The following is a 27,116-nucleotide window of genomic DNA, read 5'->3' on the forward strand; positions in this document are numbered from 1 at the left end:
TACCAACAAAGGAACACCAAGAAAGGCCACAACCTTAGAAAGGAGAGAGGCATGGCATGGCTCTTCCTCAGGGTCCACAAGAAGGAACCAACCCTGCTGATGCTTTGATTTTGAACTTCGAGACTCCAAAACTGTGAGAGAATAAATGCTCTGTTTTAAGCTACCCAGTTTGTGGTAATTTATCATGGTAGCTCCAGGACATAAATCCAATGCTCTTACCCAAATCTCTGGCCCTGACAGCTCTCCTCTAGAGCTGGCTGCTCACTGGGCACTTGAGGGACAGTGCCCAGGCCCATACAACACGCCCATTCAGGTGAGCATGCCTGGGTCCTCCCCTAAACCTGCACAGCCTCCTGTATTTGCTATCCTGAGTAATACCCTCCACCACCCCAGCCATCTGAGTCAGAGACTCCTGAGTCATTTTGCACTCCCTCTCCTTCATTCCTTGTATCCAGTGAATCATGACATTGGGTCAATTCTACCTTCATAACATCTCCGGCAGCCTTCACTTCTTCCATCCTCATGTCTCCAGCTTGAATTCAAACCTAGACTGTGGTTTGCTCACTCTCCATCCTTTCTCCTCATTCAAATGCAGGAGGTGTAAGAGGTAGGGCTGGAGGCCTGACCACCAGTTAGGAGAGCAATTATAGGCATAGGAGGCAGGCCTGGAGGCCTGGCCACCAGTTAGGGGAGTGATCATGGGCGTAGGAGGCAGGCCTGGAGCCCTGACCACCGGTTAGGAGGGTGACCATGAGCAAGAGATGATTAGGCAGAAGGCTGTGATGGGGAAAGGAGCACATGGACAGGCATTAAGGTAGCTGAACTGACCATATTTAGAATCTCAGGTATCAGTCCATCAGTGAACATCTGGAGACTTCAGACTTTTCACCAGTTATACACTCTTCTATTGTAATATAATAGCATCCAGCCCAAGACAGGACAAAGTTTCTTGTGATCAATTTACAGACAAGATAATGTCCTATTACTTGATAGCTAATTAATTTTCCTCATGTGATCAGTCTAGTAGTAAGCCAACTTCCAATGGGACCTGGGGAGACCATGAGACAAGTAATGGTTAGGAAAGAGCATGGACTTTAGGGTCCAAGTTGCTGAATTTCATGTCCTGTTCTTTTACTTACTGTCTGTGCAATCTTGAACAAGATACTCTTTCCAAGCTTTCACTTCTCTTAATCTGTAAATTGAGCATAACAATACCCACAAATTTACCAGAGAAGCTTATAGGAATAAAATAAAGCAATAAAAGTGATAGCATATTGAGATATAACAGGGTGGTTAATGCAAATAGAAGTTTATTCATGATGGACCATTGTCTGTGTATAAAGATTGGGAAATGTAATAAGGTTTTCTATCTTCATTTGAAATTGAATTTACTTCACCAGCTTCAGGCAAAGAAGCTGGAAAATGGTGTGTCTTTTCCTAGGAAAGAATGGCCTACCTCAGTGTGTCTCCCACATGGGAGGAGTGAACCAATATGGCGTCCTGGCCCTCCTTACCCATCTGTGAGGTGCACTGAGGAAGAAAAAGACAAGGTAGAGCCTGTTTCTTGCTTCTGAGGCAGAATAGCTCGTTTCACTGATAACACAGTTGAAAGAAGGTCAGGGTTGCACCAATGGGAAGGGGTCTGTGAAAGCCGATCTACTTCCTGTGGGCTCTCTGAGCAAAGGCAGGAGGCCAGGAAAGCAAATGTAAGAGCCACTTATCTCTTCTCCAGCCTTGTGGCTCCTCCTACAATGGAGCTGTGGTTTTATTTGCTGGCTGGTATGAGTTGAATTGTGTCCTCTTGAAAGATATGTTGAAGTCCTAACCCCTGGTACCCGTGAATGGACTTTATTTGGAAATAGGATTTTTGCAGATATGATCAAGTCATGGTGAGGTCATGTTGTATTAAGGTGGGTCTTAACCTATGACTGGTATCCTTGTAAGAAGAGGAAAATTTGGGTATAGACACAGGGAGAATACTGTGTGACAACGGAGGCAGACATTGGAATTAAGATGCCACAAGGCAAGGAATGCTAAGGTTGCTGGCCACCACCAGAAACTAGGAGAGGAGCAAGGAAGACACTTTTCTGAAGCCTTAAGGGAGAGCATGGCTCTGCTAACACCTTGATTTTGGACTTCTAGCCTCCAGAGCTATGAGAGAATAAATTTCTCTTGCTTTGTGGTATTTTGTTTTAGCAGCCCTAGGAAATTAAAACATAGGTTCTCTCCATGCATTGGGTGGACTTCACCAAAGGCAGGAGGCTGTACTCATGTGGGGCAACTCAATGCTCTCTTATAGATCCTCACTCATTTTGCTCAGTCTTGAGTTCTTTCTCAATATTCCAATTTTTGATCAAAGTTCTTTTTTACAATTTTTATTTAATTTTAATTTTGTTTCAATTTTTAAAAAGTGTTTTAAATAGAGACACGATCCTGTTATGTTGGCCAGGCTGGTCTTGAACTCCTGAGCTCAAGAGATCCTCCCACTTAGGCCTCCCGAAGTACTGAGATTACAAGCATGAGCCACTGCGCCCAGCACCAAAGCTCTTTTTATTTGACCGAGATAGTAGCTGTGGTGTTGAAGAAAAAAAGGTAGGACTTGAATGTTGATTTGTCAATTATTGCTGTGTGTCCTCAAGAGAGTGCAATTTCTTTTGTTGACTCCGTTTCTCCATTGTTTAGTCGGGGATGTTAGTTTCTGCCTTCCTGGGCTTGGAATTCAATGAAACCATGGGAAAGGTTTTTGGCGTGGAGTCAAGCCCATCAATGTTGCTTCCCTCAGAAGGCAGAAGCACGGGAGCAGTGGTTGGAACTCTGCTTTATCCTTGTCATTCATTAATGTGGCACCAACAGGCTCAACTCCAGTTGATCCCTGTTGTCACTGACACATCTTTAGAAAAACCCTTTCAGCATCTGACACCTTTGTGCAAGCCTTCTCTCTTGGCTAAAACTCCAAGGCATCTTTTGGACCCATGCACTTGGGGGCTTATTTAAGGTCAATGTCATCTCAACCCCTCTCAGTTTCTCCCCTAGCAATTGTTACATTTTCTTTTTTGAGACGGAGTCTCCTCTGTTGCCCAGGCTTGAGTGCAGTGGCACAATCTCAGCTCACTGCAAGCTCCGCCTCCCGGGTTCAGGCCATTTTCCTGCCTCAGCCTCCCGAGTAGCTGGGACTACAGGCACCCGCCACCATGCCCAGCTAATTTTTTGTATTTTCAGTAGATGGGGTTTCACCGTGTTAGCCAGGATGGTCTTGATCTCCTGACCTTGTGATCTGCCCACCTCAGCCTCCCAAAGTGCTGGGATTACAGGTGTGAGCCACTGCACCTGACCAATTGTTACATTTTCTTAAGAATTCTGAGGTTGTCAGAGCGCTGCTCCCTGCTTGTGGCACCACACTGGTTTTTAGATGCTTGCCGGTCTTCTTTGGACTTTCCAAACCTGGGTAAGCTCTGTTTTCTCCCAGAGTTGAATGACAACAAAACAAAGATGACACCAAGGGCACTTGGTGTAGCCAGCAGTGTTCTGAGAGCTTTACAGATATTAACTCATTTAATAATTAGTCTTCTGTACCTCTTTTATCGCCTTCTTTCATGTTAAACAAATATATTTTCGTGTGTCACTTTTAGTTCCTTTTTTGATTTTTTTTAGTGTTTTGTTTTGATTTTTAGTTATTTTTTCATTGGTTGCTCTAGGAATTACTAGATACATCTGAACTCAGCAAAATCTGCTTCAGGTTAATACTGATTTAATTCAGGTAAAATATTACAACTTTGCTCTAATATATTCTCCTTCACGCTTTTCCTTGTGCTATCATTGTCATGTATTATCCATCTGTAGAGGACATAAACCCAGCAATAGAGTGTTATAATGATTGTTCTTCTGTTTCTGTTTTTGTTTTATTTTTTGAGATGGGGTCCCACTCTGTTGCCCAGGCTGAAGTGCAGTGGCACAATCATGATCACAGCTCACTGCAGCCTTCACCTCTCTGGGCTCAAGCGATCCTCCCACCTCAGCCTCCCGAGTAACTTGGGCTACAGGTGCACGTTCCTGTACTCAGCCTATAATGCTCAGAACAGTGCTGGCTACGCAAGTGCCCTTGGTGTCGTCCTTGTTTTGTTGTTGTTCAACTCTGGGAGAAAACAGCTTACCTAGGAAGCTCTAAGGGTGGCTAGTCTAAAGAAGACCAGCAAGCATCTGCATCTAAAAGCCAGTGTGGTGCCACAGCAAGGAGCATACTCAGCATCTTGCTAGCTGAGCCTGAGGTGGAGGAGAGACAGCATCTCCTCTGTCCTGTTCTTCCTGCCCTGTGAGTCCTCAGCAGCCCTGGCAAGATGTGTCTCATGTTAGAGTCATTCTGATCTTTTGAAGGGGTGGCACTATATTTCTCTGCTAGGGAAGGAATTTCTTGTTTGTACTCAACAGTAACAACTTAACATAATAAAGAGAATTAAACTCTGTGGTCAGACTTTTAGGATTTGTTTATTCATTCCATCGATCATGTATTCCATGTCTTCATTTTGTCTCATTGTAATCATGTATTCACCGTGTGCCAGGCACTGTGCCAGCATCTGGGGGTCTGAGACAAATCAGACTAATGCCTGCTCTCAGGGGCTCACAGGCTTGGGGTTGTGATATGCTAGGTTTTCCTTCAGGCCCTGTCACTCAGTGACTCTAAACCCTTTTTTCCCTATGCTCTGGATAAGATCTGATAGTCTTCAGACAGTACTCCCAATGTTACTACTAGTTAGGTAGAAATGAGATGTAACAAGGTGGTTAATGCAAGTAGAAGTTTATTCATGTTTATTCAAGTATATTCAGCTCCTAAGATGAAAAATGTTTGCTGTCCTTGTCCAATAGCTCCATTTATTTATTTATTTCTTAATTATTTGTTTAGAAACAGGGTCTTGCTCTGTCACCTAGGCTGGAGTGCAGTGGCACGATCAAAGGTCACTGCAACCTCAAACTCCTGGGCTCAACTGATCCTCCTGCCACCACTCCTGTCTAATTTTTTTTTCTTTTTTTTTGGAGACAGGGTCTCACTCTGTCACCCAGACTAGAGTACAGTGGTGCGATCTTGGCTCACTGCAACCTCTGCCTCCCAGGTTCAAGTGATACTCCCACCCCAGCCTCCCGAGTAGCTGGGATTACAGGCACATGCCACCACGTGCCTGTAATTGTATTTTTTTTGGTAGAGAAGGGGTTTCACCATCATGGCTAGGCTGATCTCGAACTGCTGACCTCAAGTGATCCGTCCCCCTTGGCCTCCCAAAGTGCTGAGATTACAGGCATGAGCCACCGGGCCTGGCCTCCTGTCTAAGTTTTTAAAAAAAATTTTGTAGAGAGGAGGTCTTGCTAATTTGCCCAGGCTGGTCTTGAACTCCTTGGCTCAAGCGATCTTCCTGCCTTGGCTCCCAAAACACTGGGATTACAGGCATAAGCCACTGCACCCAGCTCCCTCCCTGTATTTAAATTGGAGCAACTGAGGCTTTTGCTAAAGAGGCAGATGTTAGTATACTAGCCACTTTTGCATCCTGAGCAGTGTGTAAGATGAGGGCTGGCAATGCCACAGCACTCTGCATTAGTTAGATTCCTATGAGAAGATTATGTGAGAGGCGTTCCATGTCAGGCCATGACTGGGCTCACAAGACAACAATGGGTGTAAATGGTCCGGAAACAGCAAGCAGTCTCAAGTCACATCCAGAATATCTATGCCAAAACACCATATAGCAGGAAGGTTACTCGTGCTCTCCGCCTGGTGCAGCAGGCCAGTCCTGGAATCTGATGTCCTTTTCCCCAGGCTGGGACCTAAGCAGAGTTTGAACTTGGAAGAGAAAAGTGGGTGACGCTGGTGAGGAAGGAACCTGCTCTGCCCACTTCTTCTCCGGCCACTTTCTTTAATGTCAGTGCTCAGAGCAGCACACAAAACAATACCATGAAGATCCCCTTTACTTCTTAGAACTGAGGCCCCTAGCTGCTGAAAGATCATCTCTGTTCTGCTTTGCTTTAGCTGAAAGGGAAAGTGAAAGTGGCAACATGAACTCATAGGTTGCTGAATGTCAGTGGATGTGTAATATACCATCATTGAAAAATGTTCAACCAACTGGATGTGGTGGCTCATGCCTGTAATTCCAGCATTTTGGAAGACCAAGGCAGGAGGATTGCTTGAGCCCAGGAGCTCGAGACCAACCTGTGCAACATGGCGAGACCTCATTTCTATAAATAATTAGAAAATTGGCTGGGCGTGGTGGTGTGTGCCTATGGCCCCAGATGCTTGGGAGGCTAAGATGGGAGACCTGCTTGGGCCCAGGCGTTCAAGGCTGTAGCGACCACATCACTGCATTCCAGCCTGGGTGACAGAGTGAGACCCTGTCTCAAAAAAAAAAAAAAAAAAAAAAAAAAAGTCTAGCCAAGTGCAAGTTCTGCAGGGAACTTACAGACAGATTTCTTTTAGAAAAAATAAATGTCATACTTAGATTTGAATTTGAGTCATCTATTTTATTTTTCTTGAATTTAAAGTCACATTCCTAGAATATACATTTTGAACTTGTTTGGGAGAGGAGGGAACTTATTTACTTTTTAGTGGCTCTTTGGCTAAGAGCGGGACTGATGAAATCACCTCTAAAATGCCCTTTGTTTCAGATATTCTTATCGCCCTCACATGAGGTGACTTCCCCATGTAAGCTATAACTGAGATAAAATTAAGCTGATAATCTAATGCTATCGTCTGACTCAAGGCTCGTGATTTGTAAGGGAAGCTGAGTCAAATGACCTATGCAGGGATGATTAAATGATCCTAGGTAGCTGTTTTGCTATGGCTTTTTGCTCGAACTTTCCCACTAGTGAAAGTAAAGGCCCAGTTTCCCCACAGACTGATTCTCACTAAGACTCATGCCCAGAAATAGTTACCCTAGTACAATTTGTTATTCAGAATAATCTGGAAACCACCTAAATGTCTATTAATTGGAGATGGGTAAATCACAGTTTAGCTATACAACAGAATGCTATGCAGTGATTGAAAATATTTTTATAGGAGGATATTTTTTGGAAAATATAATACAATATTAAGTGAAAAAAACTGGGTGAACTATAACAGTATGACTTCCATTTTTAAAATTACATAAACATATGTATGCATATATAATGCATATATTGATGTGCATAGTGATGCAGGCATTTATTCAACAAGTGTAGATTGCATGCCTTTTATATATCCAACACTGGGCTGGGGCTGAGGTTACAGAGATGAGGAAGATTTATTTAATCCCTGTCTCCCTTATAGTCTAGCATAGAAAGAGGCATAACAGCAAATACAACCAATATTAATAATAGCATTTTTCTGGCTGGTGGGTAATTTGAATTTTCTTCTTTATGTACTTCTGTATTTTCTAGATGTTCTACTAAAAGTAAATGCCTTTTACAGGAAGAAAAAGACAACAAATGTTATTTTAAAAATTGAGCAGAGCTGAAAACCTGCCCCCTGGCATGAGACTCTGACCCTGAAACTGAAGGTCAGTTTGACAAACGGAAAGATCTTTGGCCTGGGGACCAGGAGGCTGTCTCTAGCCCACTATAGGACTGTAGACAAGTGACTTTCCTCTCCAGGTCTCAGTTATTCTCCTGTATGATGATAGTTTGGCCCAGGTGATTCTTAAGGTCCTTCCGGCTCTAATGCTTAGGGCATCTCACGGTATTTGCAGACTTTAGAAGGGGAGAAGATTTCCATAGAAGCAAATCTACAGGTCGGTAATATCACCTGCTCTTGTAATTTTCCTAATTCACAATTTGGTTGTGGCTTCTTACCTCACACACAAATGTCATCTTTAATTTATGTGCAAATCATTTTTTGAGCCTTTGGACCAAGCTCATCCAACCCACAGCCCATGGGCTGCATATGGCCCAGGACAGTTTTGAATGTGGCCTAACACAAATTCATAAACTTTCTTAAAATGTTATAGATTGTTTTGGGGTTTTTTTTTTTTCACTCATCAGCTATCGTTAGTGTTAGTGTATGTTATGTGTGGCCCAAGATCATTCTTCTTCCATTGTGGTCAAGGGAAGCCAACAGATTGGACGCCCCTGTTCTAGACCCTTCCTTCTCCACCCTTTGCCTTGGGAGAAACTTGGAGAAAAAAATATAGCATCAGCTTTCCCAGGTCAACTTCTATATATGCCCTAAAGCAGTTTTCCATCAGTTATTGAGAAGCTGCTTCTGCCTAGCCTCACACCAGATACAACACAGGAAAGAGTCAGGCATGGCTTCCATCCAAGTAGCTTGCAATATTGATGGACAGAGGCAATGAAAGCTTATAAAACAATTTGAGAATGAAACAATGGCATATCCCAGGCTGGTCCATACTGTTCCGTCAGTATCTGTTTTAGGTGTTGACAAAGGGAGACAAATAGCATGGGTGGGAGAAGTGAAGAGAAGACCCCCAAAGTCAGCAAGGTGGGACCTAAGCCTTGTAGGATGAGCATGATTGAAATAGGTACAAGGAGAGGGGATGGCACTTCTAGCAGGAAGACCGGAATGAAAGGGGAGCAAAGACCATTGGTATTAAGGTTGCCAGATTTAACAAATAAAAACACAGGATGCCTGGACAAATTCAAATTCCAGATAAATAATAAATAAGTTTTAGTATGTCTCATGCAATATTTGGCACATATGTATATTAAAAAGTATGCATTGTTTATCTGAAATGCAAATGTACCCAAGTATCCTGTATTGTATTTGGCAACCTTAATTGGGGTGTGCTCATATGTGGATTAACATCCAAGAAACTTACCTGTCCAAAGTGAGTAATTCAAATGATTATCCCACTGTCTTGGATATTTAGAGGACTGTACTGGCTCTAGCACTGAATCTCCGCTTGGTTACCTTGTGCAAGTAATTCATGAATCTGTACCTTATTGTACCACTTAAAAGTGATGATTTTTAATATTGATGCATGTGTGTTCTAGGGTATTAGAATGAGAAAATTTGACATTGGGTAAGAAAAGGGAACCAGACCCCTCCTGTCATCCCTCATATTGGAAAAGCTGACCCCTCCCTTTTAGATTCCCAGCCCATGGGATTCACTGCTACTTACAAATGTGTTATCCCCTTTCCTTTTGGGAACAGCTGGAGTCTTTCATTTCACGTGTCTTTGTATCTTTCATTTAGTGTCATGATTGTTTTTCTCTTCATATCTCTGTTTTGCCCTTCTCCAATTCCTTCCCGAATGCAACTGACCCTGTAAGTCCACTTGAATGCTTGCTGAAGGGGAACAGGAAATATTAAATCTCCAATTCTGTCTTCCCCAGCTCCCCAAAGCAACCTCAGAACAAGGGAAGTCAATGCGGACAGACATCAATCCATCCTCTCCTTCTTAACAGGATGGAATCAGCTCAATTTTCACTTGTGGGGATCACATGTTTTCCAAATATGAGGGTCATTTTATTTTTCTTTGCCACATGAAACTGTATGTGAAGACCATGCCATTTCTCTGTTCTCAGAGGGACCATTGTGGTGTTGGCACCCAGTCATTTTTATGCAATAATGGTGAAGGATTTAGAAATGTGTGCCTTCTTGTCACTTATGTGCTTGTTTATATGAAGTGAATTCCCTTTGCTTGAGAAGATTGAGTCTTCAGAAAAGGTAATTTGTTTCTACTTAGGGGTTCACCCACTGAAAGTCTTGAGCTTTGCACCAAATTCTCCTGGCTCTGGGTGACTTGTGTGTCCTGGTGTCACCATGAAGGCCACGGAGGGTGGTCAAATAACACAGACTCAGCACTCAGCAGCACTGCTACTTTGATGTGATGTTTTTTCAAAATCAGCTCTGGACACAAGCAAATCGTTTGTATATTACCTGCTTCTGGGTCAGGGTTATTTAAAAATAGATCTAGATGACCCCATCCCAACCTGCAACCTCTTTAGATCACAGTGCTTTAAAAAAGAGTTCATGGGATTCCTACTGTTATATCCATCTTTGGAGGTGTGTTAGGGCTGATGTTGGGGCTCAGTTTAACTTCCCAGGAGCGAGTATATTCTCCCCACTTTGCTGTGACACAGGCTTGTGGCTGGTCTCAAAATCAGCTTCTTGTAGAGCACACTTCATCAGGCAGCAGTTAGTCTGTGAGTTTCAATTCAGGGAATGACACTGGAGTCCATCCATGAAATCTCAGTGACTCCCAAGAAGAAACATCACCACCTCTTGAGATCCTTCGAAAAGCCCAACCTTCCCAGACAGACTCCTTTAACCCACCCGATGTCTGAGTCTAGTGTGCCAGGTATGTCACACGGTAGCTGCCTGGAGGAACATGGGCCTCCTGGTTTTTGAGAATGCTTGTGACTTGGCAGGGCAGTAGGACCTGACTTGGCAAAGGCCATGAACTTCCTTTGTCTGTATTGAGGCCAAGTAAGAGAATTCAGGAACATAAATTCTGAAAGATTAGATTGAATCAGAACAAGGCAGCTGTTGTTTTGCCAGAGTTTAAAGGGCATTGCAAGGGCTGTTGGACCGACTTCTGTTTTATTTAGGGATTTCCCACCTCTCTCATGTGAAAACTATTGCTGTTGGCTTTTCCCTGTTGACTAGAACATGGCGTCCCCCTTAGGAGGGAAGAGGTTGTGTCTAGACTTGGAAGGAGGACAGACAGCCATTGTGCTGCTGAAGACTCAGCTGAGCAGTGGAGAGTGGCAGCCACAGGGTGATGGTCCCAGCTGTTCATCAAGATGATCCCAAGCCTGGGAGCCTAGGTGACCTGTCCAACATGAACCCCTGACAACCTTCTCCCCCAGGTCTCAACTGGAGAGTTAGGACATTTCTAGAAAATGGTGGAGTAAAATTTTAGCATCTCCCTTTCCTCCCCTTTTTAATATTCATTGAATTAAGTTTAGGTTGATTAATGGATGTACTCGCTTTTCCAGGAGCTTCCTTAGTATCGACTTACAATCCTGAATATAACTAAAAATCATGATGTCACTGTTTCTCTCCATTTTCTAGCATCCCCTTGTTTTGATCTCATCTAGGTGTGAGTCTTGTCTAACTAGCTGTCTTAGTTGAGCTCAAGTACCAAGGAAGGCAACCTTCTCCCACTCTGGGTCCCGGGCAAAATCTAAAGCACTCTTCTTCACTCACTCAGTGTTAGAATTGTCACTGGTCTAGAAAGGTTCTTGAGATATTTAGTCTACCTCTCTTAAAACCAGGCCTTCTGACTGCTGGGCTCTTTCTGCAGCACCACAGAAGCTCATTCATTACAGATGCCCAAAGGGCAGTCTCCAGGTGCAGGGGAGGAAAGGTGACATCGGCTGTGGAAGCCCAGAAGAAATCTGTGTTTCTTAACAGCTTTATGAAGAAGGTGCTTAGGATTTTACCTTCATGCAAAGGCAGCTGAGTGTAGGAAGTCTGCTAAAGGATGGTGAGCAACTTCTCTCCTCTGGGGATGCTTCCCCCAGCTCCTTGCAGGGCTGCATGCCACATGTGCATGGCCTCTGCCCTCTTAGAGCCCTGCTACCCTTTCCTAGTGACTGTCAGTGCCTCTGAGCAGGCGATTAGCAGCTGAGTAAGGCTATTCTTTCATCTCAGAAAAAGGAGACAAGAGGGGAAGAAACAACACTACAAAGTCAGAGGTATGAGAGAAGCCTCCGGTTCATTTGACTCTCTTTTTTTCTTGAGTTTTATTTTAGATTCAGCTAGGTTTGAAGTATGATTGATCCTATCACCCAGGTACTGAGCATAGTACCTAATAGGTAGTTTTCAGACCCTTGCCCCACCTCCCACCCATCCTCATCTAGTAGTCCCCAGTGTCTGTTGTTCCCATCTTTCTATCCATGTGTACTCAATGTTTAGCTCCCACTTATAAATGAGAATATGTGGTATTTGGCTTTCTGTTACTTTACAGTCTCACAAATTCAAAGGAAATGGTGAATTAACATATTTAGGATAATGGCCTCTAGCTACATCCATGTTGCTGCCAAGGACACAATTTCATTCTTTTTTATGGCTGTGCAATATTCCATGGTGTACATGTATCACATTTTCTTTATTCAGTCCACTGTTGATGGGCGCCTAGGTTGATTTCATGTCTTTGTTATTGCAAATAGCATGGCAATGAACATACAGGTGCATGCGTCTTTTTGGCAGAATGATTTATATTCCTTTGAGTAGATACACAGTAATGGTGTTGCTAGGTCCAATGGTGTTCTGTTTTAAGTTCTTTGGGTTCTGAGGCCCGTTTCTTATGGAGATTTCTGGAGAGAGTGATTTCGGCAACGTGTGAAGTCTATGTGCATGTGGCTCATTCTCCTTCCTTCTCAACTCCCAGTGCTACTGAGAAGAGGGAACATTCCCAGGGGATAGTACCCTCCTCCCACTTTGGGGTCAGATCACCAAGAGGATGCACCATCGACTCTCTGGGAGGGGGGCTTTCTAGAATCCACAGTGGATGTGTCTCACTCCTGGATGTCTGCCTCTCCCCAGCTCTGCACAGGGTGGGTCTACTGCAATGTCCTGCAAGTCTACATGGCTACCCCTCACTGCTGCAGGGTCCCTCATGCATCATCCTTGTCCTCTCAGTCTTCAATCCATACCATTCCTAATGGGTGAGGGCCACAGGGTAGCAACCTTCTCCCTGCTTCTTCTGGGCAGATTTCCCTGGGTCCTGAGATAAAGGCCCAGGTGAAATGGGCTCAATTGTCCCATAGAGCTGATGTTTATGGTTTCTTTTGAATAAACATAGGAATTGACCCTCCCATTCTTAAAACTTGATAAAGTTATGTTTGTCTTATCTGAGTTCTTTTCTCAGGAAACTAACCATCAGGTCTCCCAGAGACAATCAAGGAACTGAAACTCACCAGATCACTGCATCTGCACAAGGAGATGCTGGACCCCTCACCCATCATGACTGTTTAACCAACCACCTGCTTCTTGTTGACCAGCTCCTCTTCCTTATCCTTTCCTAATTCCCGTTTTCTTGCATGTGATTACATTTCTTCCCTGCTATATAAATCCCTGATTTTAGTTGGTCAGGGAGATGGATTTGAGACTGACCTCTCATCTCCTTGGCTGCAGCACCTGATTAAAGCCTTCTTTCTTGGCAATAATGGCTGTCTCAGTGATTGTCTTTCTGTGCAGTGAGCAATAGGACCTAGATTGAACTGCAGGCATTTCAGTAACACAAGGGCTGTGGCCTGGGGCACAGGGTCCCAGGGGCCTGGGGTGATGGAAAATGCCCAGCCACCCCCTCCTCTTCATCTTTGTTCTGTGTTCAGCCTTCAGTGTCCCAGAGGGGTGTTCATTTGACTCTAAAAGGCAATAGCACAGTGTAAAATCTATGTTAATATAGCATTATGCTCCGTGAATCCCAGTGGAGGCCATGGGGCCAGTGGGGATGCTGTTAATCTGCATAAATGTGTGTGTTCTAGAAAGAATAAATGGCAAGAGGAAAAGGATTCTTTTTTTCAGGGCTGAGCAGGCAGGTGTTTATTTGTTTCCGGTTTGTAGGCTCAGCAGGATAGTTATGGGAGAATAAACTTGGAGAGGAGAATCCCTATTGTTCCCTTCAGAGGACACACCCAAGAATACCTGTTGTGTTGTAAATAGATAGCAAGTCCTCCTCGTATTTTTGTGTATGTTTGTTTGTTTGTTTTGAGACAGGGTCTCCCTCTGTTGCCCAGGCTGGAGTGCAGTGGCACAATCATGGTTCTCTCCAGCCTCTACCTCCTGTGCTCAAGCAATTCTCCCATCTCAGCCTCCTGAGTAGCTGTGACAACAGGCATGTGCCACCACGTTCAGCTAATTTTGAATTTTTTTTTATAGAGAGAGGGTTTCACTATGTTGTCCAGCTGGTCTTGAACTCCTGGCCTCAAGTGCTCCTCTTGCCTCAGCCTCCCAAAGTGTTGGGATTACAGGTGTGAGCCACTGTACCCAGTCCTACTTGTGGGGCCTTTAAAGGTCACTCCAACACGACTGTGGAAGTTGCATGTGGAGGCATAGGAAGTTAAAGGATTTATTATACTCTCAGCACCTAGAGAAGGAGGGGCCATAGGGAAGGAGCTCCAAGGAGTGGCTCAACCAAGCAGGTGGGGAGGAGAAAGGGAGAGAGAGAGAGTGAGGACTCATAGGCAAGTGCCTTTATTGAGGGTTGGAAGAGTACCCCATAAGAAATGAGTGATTTCATTGATGCTTTTGAATGTCACTGGGTCATAGTTATGTGAGGGTGAGAAGAGGAACGTGGGGCCAGGACCAGCTTTGTCACCCTAATGTACCTGGTCACCTGGGTGGGGTGTTCACAGCTAGTTTGTGGGGATGTTGAGGCATTGGGAAAATAGAAAGTTTTAACAATTTACAATACACCCGTGTATTCTGCCTTAATGAAGTTGTGGTAGAATTCTGCTGGCTGAACCTAAATTTCTATTTAATATATCAACTGATAATTCTAGTATCAGGTAATATGGGGAGTATTTGTTGGTAAGGATGCAGTTTGCAAAGCAGTGACTCTGTGCCCGGATATTGGCAGCCATTAGGGAAATGCAAAACTTTACCCTGGTTTTCAAATGCCATAAACTTCACCAGCACACTGCTACCCCGTGTGAATAAGACCAAAGTGTCAGCATCCTACCTACTCTCTCCGTGTGTGCTTTTAGAATATTCTTTGAAACTGGGAGCAACTTGGGTGAAGGCAGGCTAGACATGGGGAGGTCAGAATGTCTTTGAGAATAGAGGCAAACTTCCATAATCCCTGAACCCTGCAAGAGGAAGGGATTCAGGGGAGTGTCTTTCTGTCCTGAATTTCAGGTGTGCATGTCATTCCTGGACAAATGTTTACTGCCCTCTGGGAAATTTCTGCCATGTGCTGAGCTCAAGGAAGGTTTATATTTATATTTTTGGGTTTTTTTCCCCCTGTGAATCCCTAAATGCTTTTGTTGAACAGAAAGCACTCCTAATACCTCCCCCTTTTTAAAGCTTAAATTGTGTGATTGTGTTTGGAAATCATCTCAGGAAAGCCTGTACAGGTCTGGATAAAGGATTACTATAAAGCTTGTTATTTAGATGGAACTCATGAAAAGGCTGAGACGGATTGCTAATTTAACTGTTCCACCTGAATACACAACAGGCAAGTAACAACCACAGCAACAATGACAATAGTAAAATCCACCACATTAACAAACATTTCTTTCTCCCTTGTTATGTGCCAGGTGTTGTACTAAAAGCTTTGCAAACCTTATTTCACTTAATCCTTGAGACACATCAAATGGTTATCTAGGCAAGGAGGCAGTGGAAGAGTCTCTTACCTCCACATTTTTCAACTTCTTAGCCCAAATGGCAGAATTTAAGCCATGTGCTATGGTAAGGGGAATATATAGGCCTGCTTGTCACTCTTTTCTCGATGGAGGACATCATTTGATTCTATGGAAAGCCCACTGAAATTGATTTATGCTTTCTGCCCTAAGAAAAGGACAAATAGGCATTCGAGGACTGGCCATGTGTTCAATAATTTTGCTTTTTAGAGACAGTGGTCTCACTCTGTCATCCAGGCTGGAGTGCAGTGGTGCAATCATAGCTCACTGCAGCCCTCACCTCCTCCCGCCTCAGCCTCCCAAGTAGCCAGGACCACAGGTGTGCACCACCACACCCAGCTAATTTTTTTGTAGAGGTAGAGTCTTGCCATGTTGCCCAGACTGGTCTCGAACTCTTGGGCTCAAGCACTCCTCCCACTTCAGGGCCTCCTGAAGTGCTGGGATTACAGGTGTGGGCCACCACACCTGGCCTAATTTCTTGAACGATATTTATTATGTGTTCCTTATGCCAGAATCTGTGTTTAGGTGCTGACACATTGCTGCTAATGCACTTAATTTAGAGATACTCTTGAACTTGCAGCACAAATTGAGTGTTAACACCTTCATCTAGGGCCGAGGAAAACAATTCATGCTTGATGGAGTTTAATGGTAAAAGTTAAAAGATACAGGAAAGAATGTGCAAAATAGACTCAGAGCCCCCTTTCATCCCTAAGAATCTATTGCTGGAGATCTACTAAGATCCTCCAAAGGATGGAATTCTCCTTGGGCAGAGTCTCTGAAGCAGAGCACAGATTCCTGTAGAAGACTTGTGGGACAAAACAGCGGATATGTAGATGTATTCGTCAGCTCTCACACTGCTCTAAAGAATACCTGAGACTGGGTAATTTATAAAGAAAAGAGGTTTAATTGGCTCACAATTCCACAGGCTGTACAGAAAGCATGACGCTGGTATCTGCTTGGCTTCTGGGGAGGCCTCAGGAAACTTACATTCATGGCAGAAGTTGAAGGGGAAGCTGGCACTTCACATGGCTGAGCAGGAGGAAGAGAGGGAGCAGGGAGGTGCTACACACTTTTAAACAACCAGATTTCATGAGAACTCACTCACTATCTTATCTGTCTTATCTGAGTTCCTTTCTCAGGAAACCAACCATCAGGTCTCCCAGAGAGTATCAAGGAGCTGAAACTCACCAGATCACTGCATCTGCACAAGGAGATGCTGGACCCCTCACCCATCATGACTGTCTAACTAACCACCTGCTTCCTATTGACCAGCTCCTCTTCCTTAACCTTCCCTGATTCCTGTTTTCCTGCATATAGTTACATTTCTTCCCTGCTATATAAATCCCTGATTTTAGTTGGTCAGGGAGATGGATTTGAGACTGACATCTCATCTCCTTGGCTGCAGCACCTGATTAAAGCCTTCTTTCTTGGCAATAATGGCTGTCTCAGTGATTACCTTTCTGTGCAGTGAACAATAGGACCTAGATTGAACTGCAGGCATTTCAGTAACACAAGGGCTGTGGCCTGGGGCACAGGGTCCCAAGCCACACTCACTATCATGAGAACAGCACCAAAGGATGGTGTTAAACCATTCATGAGAAACCGCCCTCATGAGTCAATCACCTCCCACCAGGCTTCACCTCCAACACTAAGGATTACAATTCAACATGAGATTTGGGCAGGGACACAGATCCAAACCATATCAGTGGATAAGTTACAGATACATTGGCACTGTCACATTACCTAAAATTCACTCAAAGCACCTTCACCTACTACATTTCTTTCTTTTTTCTTTTTTTTTTTTGGTGGGGGGATGGAGTTTCACTCTTGTTGCCCAGGCTAGAGTGCAATGATGCGATCTTGGCTCACTGCAACCTCCGCCTCCCAGGTTCAAGTGATTCTCCTGCCTCAGCCTCCCAAGTAGCTGGGATTAGAGGTGTGCACCACCATGCCCAGCTAATCTTGTATTTTTAGTAGAGGTGGAGTTTCACCATGTTGGTCAGGCTGGTCTCTAACTCCCGACCTCAGGTGATCTGCTCACCTCGGTCTCCCAAAGTGCTGGGATTATAGATGTGAGCCACCGCGCCTGGCCAACCCGCTACATTTCTACAGTTGGTTTCTATTTATCTGTCTGGGTTTCTATTTTCCTTTCATTTCTGTCCCAGATCAAGCTTATTCCTCAAGTTCCCTAGTCAATAAATGAGTAAGATCCATTCCAATGGATTTATTTGGCCCTCACCTTTGAAGTCAGATTGCAGCCCAAATATCCTGAGTCATGAGTCTTTTGGCCTCCACTGAGAAATTTCACTGAATTAGTCTTGCTTTCCTGGGCTCATTGCCTCTGATGGCTTTCTTTTAGTTGCCACTATTATTTTTCATACTTTTTTCAGGGCTTTCTTTTCTAATGGATGTATCCTATGGCTTTAAAAAGGGCACCACATAACACTTTGGTTTTCTGTAGTCTTCTGAAAAGCTCTTTTCATGCCTTTTCTTTAAGCCTTATGCCATCTGAAGTTATTCAAGGGGTATGGCATGGTGACCTAGTTTGTTGTTGCTTTAGGAAAGGGATGGATTGTCAGAAATAATACCTTACCATCTGGTTTCTTAGCCAGGTCTCCTAGAAAAAAGAGCCTAATGCTCAGCTTAAGTGTTAAAATTTTATTAAGAGGTACAATCCCAGGGAAGCCAGAATGAAGGGAAAGAGAAAGGAGGTGGAGAAGGTGGCTTTTTGAACCAGCTGCTATTTCACAAGGCACACAGCTAGGTGCTTGACTTCATGGGATGAATCTAGATAGGTTACACAGGAATATCATGCTTCAGAACCATCCACTGGAGGAAGAGTGGAGAGGTGATTTATTTGCTAGCTCCCTTGTATCTTTTGTGTCCTGTAAGTCAAGGTTTGTCCCATGGGCAGCTAAACCCTGCACTGCCAGGTTGCATAGGTCAGCCCTGGGAAAGCCTGACTCACACCCTGTGGTTTGGCTTCAGCAAAGTCCAACAGGGGAGGGAGCAGACAGAGAGGCCCAGGATGAGCCCTGGATGGAGCAAGTGGCAAAGGAAACTGGGAGTGGAGAGGCTAATTCAATCTGGCCTCCTGATTTTGATGTGTGTTTTCCCAATCTGAGGAGCTCGGAGATGGCCTGGGAGAGGAGAGGAAAAAAAAAACTTGCTTTGGTGGTGCCCAGGAGGTATTAGGAAGCAGATCTGGCTTTGTCTTCAAGGCTCTTTAAAACAGGAGTCAGCACACTTTTTCTTAAAGGGCCAGGTGGTAAATATTTCAGGCTGTGGGGGTTGTGTGCTAACAGGCAAAATCAAGGATATTATATAGGTACTTACAGAACTATTTAAAAATGCCACCATTTTAAAATGTAAAAACTCTCTGGGCACAGTGGCTCATGCCTGTAATCCCAGCACTTTGGGAAGCTGAGGCAGGAGGATCAGTTGAGGCCAGGAGTCCAAGACCAGTCTGGGCCATAGAGCATGATCTTTTCTCTTAATAAAAATAAAAATAAAAAATAGCAGGCATGGTGGCATACACCTATATGTCCCAGTTACTTGAGAGGCTGAGGTGGGAGGATTGCTTGAGCCTACAAGTTTGAGGCTGCAGCGAGCTATTATCGCCCCACTGCACTCTAGCCTGGGTGACACAGTGAGATCTCTGTCTCTAAAAAAAAATTAGTTAAAAAATGTAAAAATTATTTTTAGCAGGCCGACTTTAAGGTCAGGCTGCTGGCCAAATTTGACTTTGAGGTTGTAAAGTGCTGATCCTTCCTTTAGAGAACAGGGATCAAACTATGGTTCAGCTCAATTTCACTTAAGGTCTATGATATTCCCAGGCACCCATAGAATTACTTTTTTCTAAGACTTTTGTACGACACAGGTCTTTGAGAGCAGAGGTCACTTGGGTTGGCCTGATGGGCCAGTGTGTGTTGCACTGTGCCTTGGGGTGTTATTTATTTTAGGTTTGATGGGTGTGTGCCTTGGTTTGTGGAACTGGTTCACTCAGGCTTGTGAACACTGGTTCTACACATCTCTTCCCAATTCCACATGCAGTAATGTCACATTGGTGTCTTGAACCTGGCCATATGGAGAATATTGACACCATGGAAACTGGCAAATGCTGCTAATCAGGGCTTTTTGAAGGACGGTGGGATGGGAATAAGCAATTGTCAACATTTACCAGCATACCACTGGGCATTTGCCTATGGCATTAGCTTTCCCTAGAGAATTTTCTGGTGATGGTTATATGTCACCGGGAGGGAAATATAAAGAGGTGACAGAAGAGCAAAATTAACTTGATGAGGAGAAGGGAAGTGTCCTGAATGAGCTCCAGGCTTGCTAGTCACTTGCCTACTTGACACCTCTGCTTGGATGCCCCAGGAACCCAAACTCAGAAGTCCAAAATGGTCCCAGTATCTCTCCGCTCCCAATAAACAGCGCTGGAATCATTTTGAAGTGTTTACTCTCTCTTCTCTGTCTTTCACCTTTCCTGCCTCCACCAAACAAATGAACCCTCGGGTCTTGCTGACAGTGCCTCTGAGCATTGTGAGATCCGTTGTTTCTTCTATTCACTTTGTTCTCTTATTCTCACCCTGGCTACCGTTATCTCCTGTTTGGCCTCCTAGCTCATCTCCTCTTACTGGTGACTCACTCTTTTAGTCCATTTCTTGGCTTGCATAATCTTCTGGATTGCATATTTGTTCTTATCACTCACTGGCTTTACCCTGCAGCTGTACCCCATGGCATCTCGAGTGAAGTCTAAACTTCCCACCATCCTTTGCAGGGCCTGCCTCACAGTCTCATCTCTAACCCCTGGGGCTTCCCACTCTATCATTCTGCATTTTGGTCACACTGAACTTCTGCTGCCTGGAATGGACCTCACTTCTCATGGGCTGTCCTCTCTCCCAGCCTCAGTGTTGTCAGGCTCATTCTTCCCCGCCCTTCACAGAACGGCTCATTAAGTCTTACTTTCCCTGGGATGTTTCCTTCACCTTTCTGCTTCATCCCGTCAAGGAAAGGGCTGTCAGGGAATGCACAGCCTGCTTCCTTCCAGAGCCTCATCTGTTCAGGTTACATGACCCTCTGTGCTGACACCCCTGTTCTGCTTACTGGAGGCTATTGTGAGTCTCTCTGTGACCCTGAAATGTATCTGCCAAACTCTTAAAACAACACTATTGGAAGACATCCAAAGCTCTTCTGGGCTGGGCACAGTGGCTCATGCCTGTAATCCCAGCACTTTGGGAGGCCAAGGCAGGTGGATCACCTGAGGTCAGGAGTTTGAGACCAACCTGGCCAACATAGAGTGAAACCCCATCTCTACTAAAAATACAAAAATGATCTGGGTGTGGTGGTGCACACCTGTAGTCCCAGCTACTTGGGAAGCTGAGGCAGGAGAATCGCTTGAACCCAGCAGCCGAGATCACGCCACTGCACTCCAGCCCGGACAACAGAGCGAGACTCCCTCTCTCAAAACAAAAACAAAAAACAAAAGCTCTTCTGAACTAACCTGGTGAATCCCAGAAGTTGGACCTTGTAGCAGACGGATGCAGCTCTTGTAGGAGATCCTGGTGCTGGCATACTGTCCTCAGACTACCATCCATGAAGACAGTGTGCACGGTGGACAGTTCTTCCTGACATTCTAAGGCCCATGGGAAACACTTTCATTCTTCTCTCTGTGCATTTGGTTTTAAAGCTCTGGCCTTTCAAGTACTGCATGTTCTCACAAGTGGGAGCTGAGCTAAACAATGGTTACTCATGGACATACAGAATGGAATAATAGACACTGGAGACCACAGATGGTGGGAGGATGGGAGGGCAGTGAGGGCTGAAAAATTACCTATTGGGTACCATGTTCACTATTTGGGTGATGGGCACCCTAAAAGCCCAGACCTCACCACAGTGCAATAGATGCATGTAAGACGTCTTGCACTTTTCCCTCTAAATATATAAAAGTTAAAATTTAAAAAAAGTTTTAAAGAAGTAGAATGGATAAATTGTGGTATACCATACTTCGAAACCCTAGACAAAGAATAGGAAGGAACTACATGCAGCACAGATGAATCTTACAAACCTAATATTTGAAAGAATAATATTGAAAGAAGCCAGATCCAAAGAGTACATATATGATTCCATTTGTATTAAGTCCAAAAACAGCCCACACTCGTATTCTGTTTCTTGATATAGGTACTGGTTCCATCCTAGCTGTGTTCACTTTATGAAAATTCATCAAGTTAGTCCTTACGCTTGGGTAATTCTCTGCATGTGGTTTTCCAATAAAAATTGTACAGACCATCCCCTCCCCACAAATAAATAAAAATAAATAAAACTCCAGACTTTTATGGAGATTGCTGATGATGGGGATGATGATGAGCTTCTGAACATAGGGCAAATGCGTAATACATTTTGGGATATTACTGTTACAGTTACAGTTCTGAAAATGGTGACATTTGGGACTTTGTCTATTTGAAAGGATCAAGTTTGGATTAAAATGGGAATGGCTCCGGTATAGCCAGAGAGCAGTTGTGCCAAAGAAACAGTTCAGCACCTCCCATAGTGGTGACCAGAGAGGTGGGACTGGATTAAGTTAGGATTGTGAGAGGAGGCTGCCTTTCTCCTCCGGGCCACTCACCTTCTGCCACCTCACTGCACTCATGCTCCTGTTTAAACAATTTCCAATTGAGATCCCTTAAAATAAAGCTTAATATATTCACATCTGGTGGTTTTCCTGCCCTAGTTTATGCTTAGCTTTGGCCTGCATTTTTAAAAAACGATTCTGTGATTGCTTTGTGCTGCTCTGGAAGAGTTTCTGGATCAGGGATTTGTGCCTCTCTTTGATTGCATTGTGATTGCATTTGCAAGTGACAGAACAGAGAAGAAATCTGTAATCTGTTTTTGCCCTGTGTCTGTGGGTATCAGCCCCGGCTGCAGATCAACACAAGCATAGCAACTTTTTAAAAGGAAAGATCGCTAATCCTGGATCCAAACCTACAGAACAGAAGCTCCAGGCCTAAGGTTGGGCATTTAGTTTTAAAATATCACCAGGTGATTCTGACGTGCAGCCGGGATCATTGATACAGGTGATTTACAAAAGGCCTATCAGAAATCATCCATGTAGTATCTTTCTCTTGAATCCTTTCTTGTGTGCTGACAGTTGAAGTTTTCATTCTAAATAGTCATAATTTTGAAATATCATCAAGAATAATGATTCAATAATACAAGTGTTCACAGCAATGATGGAGAAAAGCATTTGAACTGGGACTTGCATTCAGACCAATTTCCTAAAGGTAGGAACTAGTGGATTCTTATAGGAAGTCTGTTAAATTACAGTGTACTGAAGGATGTACATTTCTCTCCTTCCCTCAAAGAATGAAAGAACATCTGCTTTGGAATTAGGCTGAGCTGGTTTTAAGTCCTGGCTTTACCAGCTTCTTAGTTGGTACAACCTTAGTTCCCACAACTGTAAAATGGGCCTAAAAATATTTTTCTTGCAGAATTGCAATACTTTTGGAGCAATAAATCATGCCTGGCACATAATAACTGCTGACCAACGATAGTTTTTCCTCTTCTGGGTATAAGAAAACTCCTAGAATTTCTATGTAGTCTGGAACGTTTTGGGGCATTCTTTTCAGGGACCTCGTCACCAAGTATTGAATGAGGGTCCTGCCTCTAGCCAGGTGCAGTGGCTTGTGCCTGTCGTCCCAGTTACTCAGGAGGCTGAAGGGGGCGGATTGCTTGAGCCCAGGCGTTTGAGATCAGTTTGGGCAATAGAGTAAGTCCCTGTCTCTACAAAAAATTTAAAATAAATTAGCCAGGTATAGTGGTGTGTACTTACAGTCTTAGCTACTCAGGAGGCTGAGGCAGGAGGATTACTTGAGACCCCAGGAGGTTTAGGCTGCAGTGAGCCATGATCATGCCTAAATGAGAGTGAAAGACCCTTTTTCAAAAAGAAAGAGAGAAAGAGAGCGAGAGAGAGAGAAAGGAGGGAAGGAAGGAAAGAAGGAAGGAAGGAAAGAAGGAAGGAAGGAAAGAAGGAAGGAAGGAAAGAAGGAAGGAAGGAAAGAAGGAAGGAAGAAGGAAGGAGGGGAGGAAGGGATGGATAGGAGGGAGGAAGGAGGTAGCAGGAGGGCAGTAGAGAGGAAGGAAGGAAAAAAAGAAAAGAAAAGAAAAGAAAGAAGAAAAAGTTCTCACTTTTACTGGCTTCTGTTTCAAGGCATCAAGTGTTTTTTTTTTCCTGGTTCAATTTTCCCATTTGATATTTTTCCTAAGCATTTAAAGGTGGGAACAAAATAATTTTACCCTTCTGGACAGTAGCTACTTCTCGTGTCCAGACAGTGGGGTAAAACATCCCAGTTTAACCAAAGCAAGCGCTGGGGCCAGGTTGTATCTTCTCCCTCCCCTCCCTATGTAAAGAAACCTTAGATTTCTAAACCAGCCAGGCACTGCCTCCCCTACCCTCTGATCTTCACAAAATCCTGTCCTGCCTCAGCTGTCCACCTCATCAGGGAAAACAATCAGTTCTCTGCTGTTCTTGCCTCACCTCCACTCTGGCTGATTTTAATTTTAATTGCTGTTCTGAACCTTGGGGCTTTCTCTAGCATGGATGCCTTTGAACAAAGCTCTTCCTTTGCAAAAACTCTCGCAGAAGAGTTACAAACCTCTGCAACTAAGTGAATTGAATATCTTGATTAGACTTGTTCTTTTTTCTTTGACAGGGCAAAATCCCTCTCTGAGGAAGAAGGGAGGAGCCTGCATTGATTAACACATTGCCATTCCTGAATGAATTTACATTCATGAATTATAATATTGGACCATTTCTCCGAATTTTATTCAAAAAAGCTGCTACCTGGTATTATGCAAATATCCCTGCGCCCTACAGTGAAGTGTGTGTTTGTTAAACACAGTAGTTGTGACAATTTTGCAGGACTGATGGAAATTCTAGAAGATGAGAGGAGTTTACCAGATGGGGAAGGGTAGGAGTGGAGTGGGTAGGTGTCTGGGTAAAAAACCTTCCTATGAGAACACTTTGGATGGAACGTTAAAAGTGTGGGTAAAATGAACAAAGAAGAAGGAAAAGGCAGAAATCAGCAGAGCAGATTGATTTGGGGGGCTTGAATGGATGAGTACCTGACCAATGGTTTGGACTGAGACTAAGAACACAGCTGTAAGTCATATTGAGAAAGTGAAGTGCATTAAACCTGAGACTGTTTGGCCCAACAGTGGTGGGACAAAATGAATGAGGTGGCTTAGGATAAGGAAGTACCCCAAAATCTACTTTGGAATAGCACTTGTCTCTTCTTGTCTACAAAAATGGATCTGACACCATGAAGTGAGTTTCTAAAGCAAGGGACAAGATAGTGAGAGATGGCAAGAGAGTGACGGAGGAAGAGATGAGTGACAGAGACAGAGTTGAAGACAGAAGTACAGAGAGGTCAACAGAGAGAAACAGAGACACAGAGATTAATGGATATAATATTTCATAGGAAAACTAAAAAAATGAAGTTTTGAATTCGGGAAAATGTAGAGAAGCGATAGAAAGGGATATTTACTGACACCCACTGCATATCCAGATAACATATATGTATGGTTTATAATATAACAGCCAGGAAATCCACCTTCTCCATAATTAATGCAATAGGAAGACTAGAGCAACCAGGAATGATTACATGAGTGACGGCAAACACAGCAGAAAAACTCTGACTTATGGGTGGGTAGCACATACCTAGGTTCTATCTCAGGTCTGCTGGAACTTCAGTTTTCCTTATCTGCCAATAAGTGTTGCTGGGCAGATGAGAGGAAAGATTTGAGTTGGCTCTTAGGAAGTCCATGGGTCTCAAACAGTGTGCAAAGATACACTGGTATCCCTCAAGCCCTTCTCGAGGAGGTCCCCTCTGTACTGTGAGTCTAAATGGGCACCAGATATTTGCCAGATTTTCAAATCCAGTTCAACACTTAGGCTAATAGGGAAACAATTTGCTATGAGCAAACTCTTGGGAAAAAAAAAATCATGTGTTTACTGGGACATGTGAGAACTTTGTCTCTTGAACTGTCAGGACTGTAAACAGTTCTTTCGATCCTGACTCAAAGTTGAAAGCGATAGGGGTGGGAATTGAGTAAATAGTGTGAAAACCATTGGTGCTTTTCTTTTTTCTTTCTTTCTTTTTTTTTTTTTTGAGACGAAGTCTCGCTTTGTCGCCCAGGCTGGAGTGCAGTGGTGTGATCTCAGCTCACTGCAAGCTCCACCTCCCGGGTTCATGCCATTCTCCTGCCTCAGCCTCCCGAGTAGCTGGGACTACAGGTGCCCACCACCACGCCTGGCTAATTTTTTGTATTTTTAGTAGAGACTGGGTTTCACCATGTTAGCCAGGATGGTCTCGATCTCCTGACCTCGTGATCTGCCCGCTTTAGCCTCCCAAAGTGCTGGGATTACCGGCGTGAGCCACCACACCTGGCCTTTTTTTTTTTTTTTTTTTTTTTTTTGAGATGGAATCCTGCTCTGTCACCGAGGCTGGAGTGCAGTGGCGCAATCTTGGCTCACTGCACCTCCACTTCCCGGGTTCAAGTGATTTTCCTGCCCCAGCCTCCTGAGTAGCTGGGATTACAGGTGTGTGCCACCACGCCCAGCTAATTTTTGTATTTTTAGTAGAGATGGGGTTTCCCCATGCTGGTCAGGCTGGTCTCGAACTCCTGACCTCATGATCTGCCCACCTCAGCCTCCCGAAGTGCTGGGATTACAGGCGTGAGCCACCACGCCCGGCTGGGTGCTTTTAAAGGCAATGTGAAGTGCTGCAATGGTTGACAGCTTGCTTTGTGTTGGTTTGCATCTTTTAATATCTTCAAATATTGCACCAAAATGTTTGACCACAAAAGTGTAGGAGCACTCAATAAAGGTAGCACTATGACTTCTTGAGGTTCCTATTAGTTCTCACAGATCAAAAATCTCTGGGAGGGCTTCATCCTTCTTTGATTTCATTATGATCTCCCCTGACACATGGGGGTGTTCTGGCCCCTGCCCATGACTGTCTTGTGTTTTTTCACTTTAAAGCTTGTACCTAGCTTGCATTGCCTGGTGTTTTCACATTTTCATTGTGTTAATCTAGAGGGCATGCTTCCCCATCTTACATCCTATTTATGTTGGTTTGATTGTGTGGTAGGAAGAATAAAGTGTGCCCTCTCATCTCCCTCCCCACTGGCTGCCAAAGATGTCTACATCCTAATCCTCAGAATCTGTGAGTGTTATAATGCATGGCAAAAGGAGAATTAAAATTGCAGATGGAATTAAAGTTGCTCATCAGCCAACTTTAACAACAATTATCCTGGTTTATCTTATGTTAACACAAAGGGCCTTAAAAGATGGAGGCAGAAGCGTAGGTCAGAGGTACTCAATGTGAGGAGGACCCAACCGGCCTTGCTGGCTTTGAAGATAGAGGAAGGCGCAGTTTGAGGGTGTTCTTGTAGACATGGAGACCGATTCTTCCCTAGAGCCTCCAGAGGGAACACAGTCCTGCTGATGCCTCGATTTTAGCGCAGAGAGACTCATTTCTGACTTCCAATTTCCAGAATTGAAAGATAATAAGTTGTATTGTTTAAGCCACTAAGTTTGGGCCAGCCACGGTGGCTCATGCCTGTACTCCCAGCACTCTGGGAGACCTGGGTGGGTGGGTCTCTTGAGGTCAGGAGTTTGAGACCACCCTAGCCAACATGGTGAAACCCTGTCTCTACTAAAAAAAATACAAAAAATTAGCTGGGCGTAGGGCACGCACCTATAATCCCAAGCTGAGGCAGGCGGATCGCTTGAACCTGACAGGCAGGGGTTACAGTGAGCCAAGATTGCGTCA

General features: G+C 44.2%; 1 long non-coding RNA gene across 1 annotated transcript; it reads left to right on the forward strand.

The window, feature by feature from the left end:
* The first annotated feature begins 6,411 nt into the window (after positions 1-6,411).
* On the forward strand, positions 6,412-16,403 carry LOC134739993 (uncharacterized). Its single transcript, XR_010127162.1, has 3 exons — positions 6,412-7,511; positions 7,606-7,742; positions 12,789-16,403. It is a non-coding gene; the product is annotated as an uncharacterized LOC134739993 (long non-coding RNA).
* The last annotated feature ends 10,713 nt before the right edge of the window (positions 16,404-27,116 follow it).

The sequence above is a fragment of the Pongo pygmaeus genome, chromosome 7 (assembly GCF_028885625.2).
Source record: "Pongo pygmaeus isolate AG05252 chromosome 7, NHGRI_mPonPyg2-v2.0_pri, whole genome shotgun sequence".
In the NCBI taxonomy this organism is placed as follows: domain Eukaryota; kingdom Metazoa; phylum Chordata; class Mammalia; order Primates; family Hominidae; genus Pongo; species Pongo pygmaeus.